The sequence below is a fragment of the Lagopus muta genome, chromosome 14 (genome assembly GCF_023343835.1).
Source record: "Lagopus muta isolate bLagMut1 chromosome 14, bLagMut1 primary, whole genome shotgun sequence".
Lineage (NCBI taxonomy): Eukaryota > Metazoa > Chordata > Aves > Galliformes > Phasianidae > Lagopus > Lagopus muta.
In genome coordinates, this window is record NC_064446.1 from 13,517,775 (window position 1) to 13,526,024 (window position 8,250).

An 8,250-nucleotide genomic window follows, 5' to 3' on the forward strand; every position below is an offset into this window, starting at 1 on the left:
AGAAGTGGTGACTGCACCACGAGCTGGGCAGCCTGACCACTCTTTGGAAGAAGAAATTTTAACTGTTATCCAAATGTTAACCTCCTCAGATACTGCTGAGGACCAGATGAGGGTGGAGGAGGCCCAGCCTGGCCCTGCAGGCCCCGGGACACACAGCCTTGAGGCCACAAGCACAGCCTGCTCCTGAGGTGTGGGGCAGCCCAACATGGCGGCTGCTGCTCCTCAGAGCTGCTTTGTGTGCACACAGCAGCGCAGGAAGAGCCGAAGGTGTTTGATTCCCAGGGACAGGCTGTGCCCTGCCTGCTGCTGTGCAAGGGCTGCTCCTGGAGGCGGTCGCGAGACAAAACTCAGCAGGATTCTACAGGATTAGACAGCCCTGTGATCGGGAACATTTGTGCTTTGTTAACTGGGTCAAAGAAATACTGGAGATGTCCAGCACTGTGCTTGCCTGCAGGGCAGAGCTGGTACTGTCTGGATTTAGAGGAGATTCCTCCCCAGCTACCACCCCCAACAGCAGGCTCCATCACAAGGCCTCATCCCTTCCCTTACAAAAACCGAGCACCACTCTGCAGCGCAGTGGGAGAAGCTTCACAGCCCTGTGTGTGGGGTTTGCAGAGAGCACACAGCATCGCCCCCTCTGCACCAGGGGTCTGTTTTTTAAGCCAAAGTAAAGCATTGCATTCTTACATGCTTTTCCTCTGTCTGGCGGAATTGCCTTGTCCGATCTCAGCTCCTGTTCCAAGAAGGGAGATGTAAGGGAACAGGCTGCTGCTTAACATCTTGGTTGAAGAATCAAACTTATCAATCTACAGAAGAGACTATTTCTACATCAAAAATCATAGCCTGTGAGAAAAGACACTGCAATAGTTCAGCAGCATTTGCAGCCAGAGTCCAACAGGTTCCTTTGCCCCTGCGGGTGTAAATGAAGCAGAGAAACTTCTACCTCCTCTCCTAAGCTGTGAGCATGGCTGCAGCTGATCAGTAGCTGCAACTGCTCAGTCTCTGCAGGGATTTTAATCCAGAAGAGGAACCCAAAGGCCTAAGGTCCCAGCCAAAGGCAACCAGCAAGGTGCCAAGAGGGCTGACCACATGCAGCAGTACTGCTGTGCTTGGGGCGAGCTGTACTCTTGGATCCAGGCTTCAGCTCAGAGATGTTTGCTGTTCTCAAAACTTACTCACGCTGGCTAAAATTCTGTATGAAAATATTTTCCATGAGGCCACAAAGACACTACGCTCTTATTTTGAAACCAATGATTGCTATGTAACTGGAGAAACAAGCTGGTGGTGCAGAATTTAGTTAGTTTTCCTGGTTAAAGCCTACGTTGTTACTCCAGGTGAAACTTTCACTGCTGGCAAACCCTTCTGTTCTACTTAGGTATAAATCAAAAATGACCTACACAGACAGCACCAAGCCCCAGGACCAGAGACCCCACTGCCTACTGTATGGGAGCTGCTGAATCACAGCCTGAACCTCTGATTGATCACCTGAGGTGAGCAACAAGTCAGCCCTGGGAGCACAGGTGAAGGCAATTCATCTGTGCTGCTGGAAGGGGTGAAGCCTGACTCCACCTCTCCTAGACCCATTTAAGAGCTGACTACCAGTGGGGAAGGGCTTCTTTCTAGAGATCCCTCCTTTGGAGTTTTACAGCAAGCCCAGGACACAGGTAAGCACTCTATCTATTCTCTTTTTGTATAACTTGATTAGCTAAACTCTCTGGTATATTTCATAATTATAACATCTGTATATTCATCAATTATACACTATGACATCTCTTAACATCACTTCTGAGTGCTAAAATAACAATGTGGAGTTTTATGAATACCATCTCATTTTCTTCTGTACATTTCACGAGCTGAACATGGTTGCTGTTTGTGCACTGACTTGGGTTGCAACAGGAAGCCTCCTGTTGCACGATTTAGGAAACATAAGGATGCTGCCTCCTGCCAGGACAGAAATTGCTAAGTCACTCTTGGCTTCTGCCTCAAATGAAGCATGACCCAAAGTGCATCCCTTTTACTGACATCATTAACTAAACTGATTGTTGAACAATGACACCACAAACTAGAACACCAGGTGAGGTTATATCTGACCAACAAAAACAAAACCATCTCCCTGCAGCCTACTGCAAATGGTATCAGGTAGAAAGGGAAACATGGCAACCTTTAAATGCAGTCTCATTCAGAGGATGCCCATTATCTTTGAAAGGAATGAGATCAACTGCTGCCAAAAATCAAGGAAGCAAATCTTCCCCACCAAGGTCTGCTCCAAAACGAAGGATGCATGTTGCAAAATTGCACTGTGTTCTCCTTTTGCCTTCCTGTTTGCTGCAGCTCCAGGCACCCTGCTTCACAGCAGCTGCTGGCAACTTATTTCAGCTCCTTCTCACTTCCACAGAAAACACAGACCTGTATTCTCTATGGAGCAGGCAACAGAGCAGGCTGAGCTGGGGAGTGCAGCACAATCTGCTCTGCAGCACTGACACCCACGACCTCCCATGAGTTATGGCTTTTTTTTTGAGTTACTTTTGTGTAGAGTGGGAACAACTCTTAAGGGAAGAGGAGGATTTGTAAAATCAGCCAGACCTACAAGAAGAAATATTTAGATAGAACAAGATTAGTGGCAGTGGCTCTAATCTTCCAGACAGCAAAGAGCTGTGCTGCAGGCAGGAGAGCACGTGCTGCTGCCCTGGGCATCTTCCTCCTCTTTATTCATTGCATAGTTCCTGCAATACATGAGTTGTACAAAGACCAATGTAACAACACAGCTGGCTGGCTGCTGGCAGTTATGTGACTGGATGGGACCACGGTTTGACACCCTCAAATGTGAACTTAATTAAATGGTACTGACATGCCAAAGGCTCAGGACTGGCTCCAATGAGGAACATAAACACCACAACAGCAACTCAGCACACTCTGAATTCCTTTTTAGTGCCACAACCTCTGCACACACACTCGCCCTATCTTTGGGTTTTTGTGGGTTCAAATGCAGTTTGCAAGCCAAGCACATCTGACTTGTTCTTCTCACTGAGTGCTGCACAGCCTTTTTTGCTGAATGTAGCTGCTATTATTTACTGGCAGCATGTGCTCCCAGTGACCTCTGAGAATACAACCCTGGCAACAAGAACGTGGTTCTTTGCATCCAAACACCACAACTGCTGGGTGATGCTCTCCTACGCACCAGCTGGAACCAGAGCACATCACCACAGAGCCCAGAACACTGCAGACAACAGCTAACTGAGAAAGAAAGGTCTGGCCTTGCCTGTGTTCAACACGTTAGCAACAACAGCCCGACCATAGGATATCACGTTGCCAGACATGACAAAAGCAGGATGCTTTCCCTGACCACGCATTCCCTCTGCCCACGAGAAATCTAAAAATATTTTATGTAAGTTAAGCTGTTTCTCCCATTCCCCTGGCTTACAGTCAGTAATCAAAGGTCAGAAACAGCAGCACAGACTTTCCCCCAGCTGACCTCTATCTCTGTGCTGTCCTGATGCTGGGGTGGGCAAACCCACTGACCAGGTTGGTTCAGGGGTTGAGGTAAAGTCTCTGTGTCCCTGGCCAAAACACAGACTACTAACTGGTCTGCTTCTTTTTTAAAGAAGAAATAAAACCAATAAGAGCAACCTCTGAAGAGCCACCAATACCATCAGCTACTGCAGAGAAAGTGCCATTAACTCACTACTCTGACCCAGAAGGAGCAGCCTGTACTCTGAATGCTCTTTCTAACTAGAGAGAGAAAAAAGGAAGAAGAAAAAAGCATCCCATCAAAAACTAGCTAGAACTGAAACCCTCATGGCCATTAAAACCCAACGGTTTTTATTTTAAGTAATGTATGTTTATTACAATAAACACAAAGCATTCCTATAATAAATGAACACTGTCTACAGGCACACTCAGAAGATTTAACTAGAACATAGCTTCCTATCTTTTTAAAACTGGAAATATATGGGAATACAGGGCTTATTTTGGAAAAAGAAAATATTCAAACACACCAAAGATCCCCACTGCTTCGTTAACTTTACTGCTTTCCATGCAGGTGAATGTTGAGAGAATGAACAATTAGTGCCTCTGGGTAGGAGGCAAGATGAAAATCAAGTATAAAACTCACCCTTTAAGGACGTAAGGTTTTTCCATATTCTTGTCCTTCGCACTTACCTTGTTCTCAGATTCTTTGCCTTCTCTCACCCAGATCAACTCCAGATGTTTAAGACTCCCATGGCAACTCCAGATGTTTTAAGACATCTCCACCACCCATGGCAGTAGGTAAGAAATGCCCTGCAGAGTTCACCTGCACCATTTTGGAAAGTTCACACCACAAAATAACTCTGTACCCTCTCTGAAGAGCTGGTGCACGTGAGACAGTAACTCAGAGTCTGGCCAGATTTGGCACTCCATTGTGTTAAAATAACTGTAATTAAAGTAGGTCTTTGTAATTCCCATTGTAGCAGCTGTATTTATAAAACCAGTATTAAATTGCCATGGACGTTAACAAACCAACTGAAAAACATTAGTTCCTGGGCCTGAATTTCTGCAAGAACTCTAAAGAATAATTCCACGAGCCCCACTTTCTGGGTGCTGCTCTCAAACATGCCTCTGCCTCCCTGTGCACATAAAGCCTGTGCTGCACGCACCATCTAGTGGCAAGACAGCAAACGTGTTGGTGAGAATTTCAAATACGAGATCATTGCAGAAATCTCTCATGGTTCTGCTAAGGACTTACAGCTGCTTCTCAACTCTGAATGTTAAAAATACAAACAGGTCAGCAGCACTCATAGAAACACTGAACAAGGCCATTTATGTCAAAAGCAGGGCCAGCACAGAGTATGAGCTCTGAAATGACACAGGAGTGTCCGTGAGATGTCTGTGCTTCAGTGCTTTACACAGCAAAAATGTTCTGTTTTCTGCAGTTAGTGATGGGAACAAGAAAACAAAACACCGCACTTCTGGCCACTGAAGCCCTTGTGGCCATTAAAGCCTGCATACACTCTGATGCAGGAGAAAATACATGAATAAAGGACACAAGTCACCTTGAATCTCATTCTGAAAAGAAAGGTAAAAGAAATCTTCGCTTTGTTCCTCTTCTGCAGTACGTTAATGAAAAGAGAAACCTCTGAATTCCTTCTTGTTGCCAGATCCTAGGTTTGACTTGGGCTTTCTGGGATAGGAAGGAGATGGGTCACAGAGCAAACCCATGGCTCCTGCACTGCCACACAACACGCCTTACTGCGAAGGCCAGAGGATGGCTAGATATGAAGACACAGAGCTGCAGTGTAATCTGGTCAGAGGATAACAGGCTTCGTATTTTGTTTGGACACGTTTCCCACAAAGTCTGGAGGCATTATTAACCACTTCCTGATTCTGCAATCCAAGCCCAACTGATTCAAAGTTTTTTGGTCCTCAGTTCTATGCAGCACAGGAAAGGCTTCCCAGGATTATTGGATTGCTTACTTGCTTCCATTTTACCCTTGGCATCCTTCATTGACTTTGGCTACATGTGTACCTCGAGAAAAAGCTTTCAGAATTAAGTTAAAATATGAATTAGACTTCAAGAAGGTTTGAAACAGATATTGGATTTATTGGTCAGCTATGAGTAGGAAAATACATTGGTAAGGAAAAAGAAGACCCTGTATATAAATATAATACTAACTAGTTAAAATTTGACCAAGAAGAAAGTTCCACTGAAGAGAACAGTAAAAGCCCTTGTTTACCATCAGACCATATTCAGTTTCCCATTTATCTTATTGAAGAGCTGCCTATAGACAAATGCAACATTCTTTGAGCTTAGTGCAGATAATGTGCTGGTTTTTGTTACATGAATGGTAAACAAGAGTTAGTCCAGTGCATTACACGTTATACAGAAGTACTGTGAATAAAGACTAAGATATTCTATTTTAGACACTACTTAAACATACCAAGACACTTAAGTGTTACAAATTTATGCAACCAAAAGAAAAGAAGAGCAGTTAACATACTAAACAAATACTGTGACCGGCTGGATGAGAAAGGCTTGCTACTTATGCAGTTAACTGATTATTACTATTTTTAAAGTTTTACAGTGTAATTAGTCGCCGTTTCCAATGACATCGTAATCATTTTGTCTTTAATACAGGTTTTAGCTTGTGGCTGAAAAAGCAAACAATAACCTAAGTCTGCTCAAGAAAACCAAAAGCAACCAAACAAAACCACAAAACACCCGAACTTGAGAGACTTGCTAAAGTTACACCAAAGATGCCTACGTACAACGTTCTAAACAAACTCAGTTTTGTCCAAGCGTTGGCCAAATTTAAAGCTAAAAGGACAAAATAATTACAAAATGCACTGACACTGACTGACGCGCCTTCCCCTTCCACCCCTCCCCATTGATGCCATTCTAAAGCAGTAGCTTGTGGATTCACCTTGTAATCAATCTTGTAATCAATTCTCTTAGCTAAAGGTATGCTCAATTTAACATTTTGATTCCCAGAATTCTTTGCAAATGTAAATACAAGTAGACAAGATATGGTTGACCGTATTTTAAGTGGAAAAAAGCCTGCTCAAACCTCAACGAATCCCACTGATGTTCTGTGGCTTTCGCAGTACGTGCTTTTACAACAGGAACACTGAAGGTACATTATGGCAACATCCAAATCCACCTCCAATAAAATACTGCAGATAATCGTTTTAAGTCAAAAACTATGAAGCAAATGTTTTGATTGTGTGAAGACGTGGTTTATTGCCTTATTCTATGCTATAGCTGGAAACTGAGAGTTTTGAGTTACATTTGTTTGACGTACGAATGTATTTTCTTTAGAAGTTTATCTCAGCTCCGTTTTGGTGCCTTCTGTTCTTTCCCTGCATTCAAAGTATTTCTCATTCCCTCCTCTCTCGAGTGACCACATGCACTCTGAGCGCAGTCCAGTTAAAACCCAGTGAAGTCAAAGGAGTGCCTTAAATGTTTTCAGTGGGTCTTTAGTTGGGATCTGATAGACTAGTACAAAAGCTGAAGGAAATGGTTACTTAAATGGACCCTGAAGACTGCCAGGTGACTGAGCAGGGACAGCTGTCTCTCCAAAAGCACCACGGGCCACATTTTAATGATGTAATAATTTCAAACATGTTTAAGACTAAGAAATATAGGAGAACACATACTGGATAAAGCTCAAACCTTTTCAATCTAACAAGTGCACTCAAGCTCCAGAATCTATTAAAGAAAATTATCCCCCCTCTAAGAAATACAAAATGAGTAAGTGCTTCCCTTCCCCTTCTGTAAAGCTTTCTGGACTCAATACACAATCCAGATCCTCAGAAAAGAAAAACAGTTTGCTCAGCTGGACGAGCTAAATCCACTCGTCCTCACTGGAAATGGTCATGATGTACATTACCAAGACATCATTAAGGAAACATGAGTAAAACACTTTTTATTCACACTTTACAAAAAAAAAAAAAAAGTAATAATAACCAACAAAAAGCAAAACAAACAAACAAAAAAAACGAGAAAAAAATAACACTACGCATTAAATCTACTACAGCAATACTACCAGCATTTCAATGTACTGATTATAAACTGGACGTGTTTGGTGTTTTCACAACTAAAACGAAAACAAAGTAACCCAGGAGATCAGGTCCCAGACAAGGATTCAAGATCAGAATTTCTTCTACTGCAGTTTAAAAATGTACATTTCACATATCCGAACTGTTTGTCACGTTCACTCTCAGCTTAAAACAGAACGGTCTGAGCACACTCGTGTGCTTACTAATTTGTAATAAAATTTTGAATCATTATTACCAATCCACTCTCCCATATATATAAAAATTCTTAATATTTAGAAAGTTCTCTTAATGCTCAGTGTCCTTTTGCTTCCCTGCCCGCAGCTGAAACAAAAGCTGTTTAAGATCAAGCTTTCTATCTCCATTTATTTTCTTTTTTACATTGATTATTTCTGTGGTATTAGTTTAAGGAGGTGATAACGTCTCTCTTTTACAAAGACACAAGTTAAATTCGTAAGCTTTTATATACTTGGCTTCGTGACACAAATGGCACTGAGGGTACACAATAACTTTAGTCTTGACACTTTAAAAATAAGACTTGGTCACTTTAAAAATGATCTGAAGAATTGTCTTTGGGACCTGTTTTGAAAACGCGTTTCTTTTTTACACTGCTTCATCAATAGAAAACGTAAGGGTTCTATTTTCTTCATCAAGGAATTATACTCTGAAACTGAGGAACACACTCAAACTAAGGAGAATTCACATGATAATTCTTAGTGG

The 8,250-nt window shown here is 42.6% G+C and overlaps 1 long non-coding RNA gene across 1 annotated transcript; it reads left to right on the top strand.

Annotated features, from left to right (window-relative positions):
- The first annotated feature begins 1,599 nt into the window (after positions 1 to 1,599).
- Positions 1,600 to 7,440, top strand: LOC125700048 (uncharacterized). Its single transcript, XR_007379762.1, has 4 exons — positions 1,600 to 1,664; positions 4,193 to 4,266; positions 4,911 to 5,055; positions 5,136 to 7,440. It is a non-coding gene; the product is annotated as an uncharacterized LOC125700048 (long non-coding RNA).
- Positions 7,441 to 8,250: the final 810 nt, after the last annotated feature.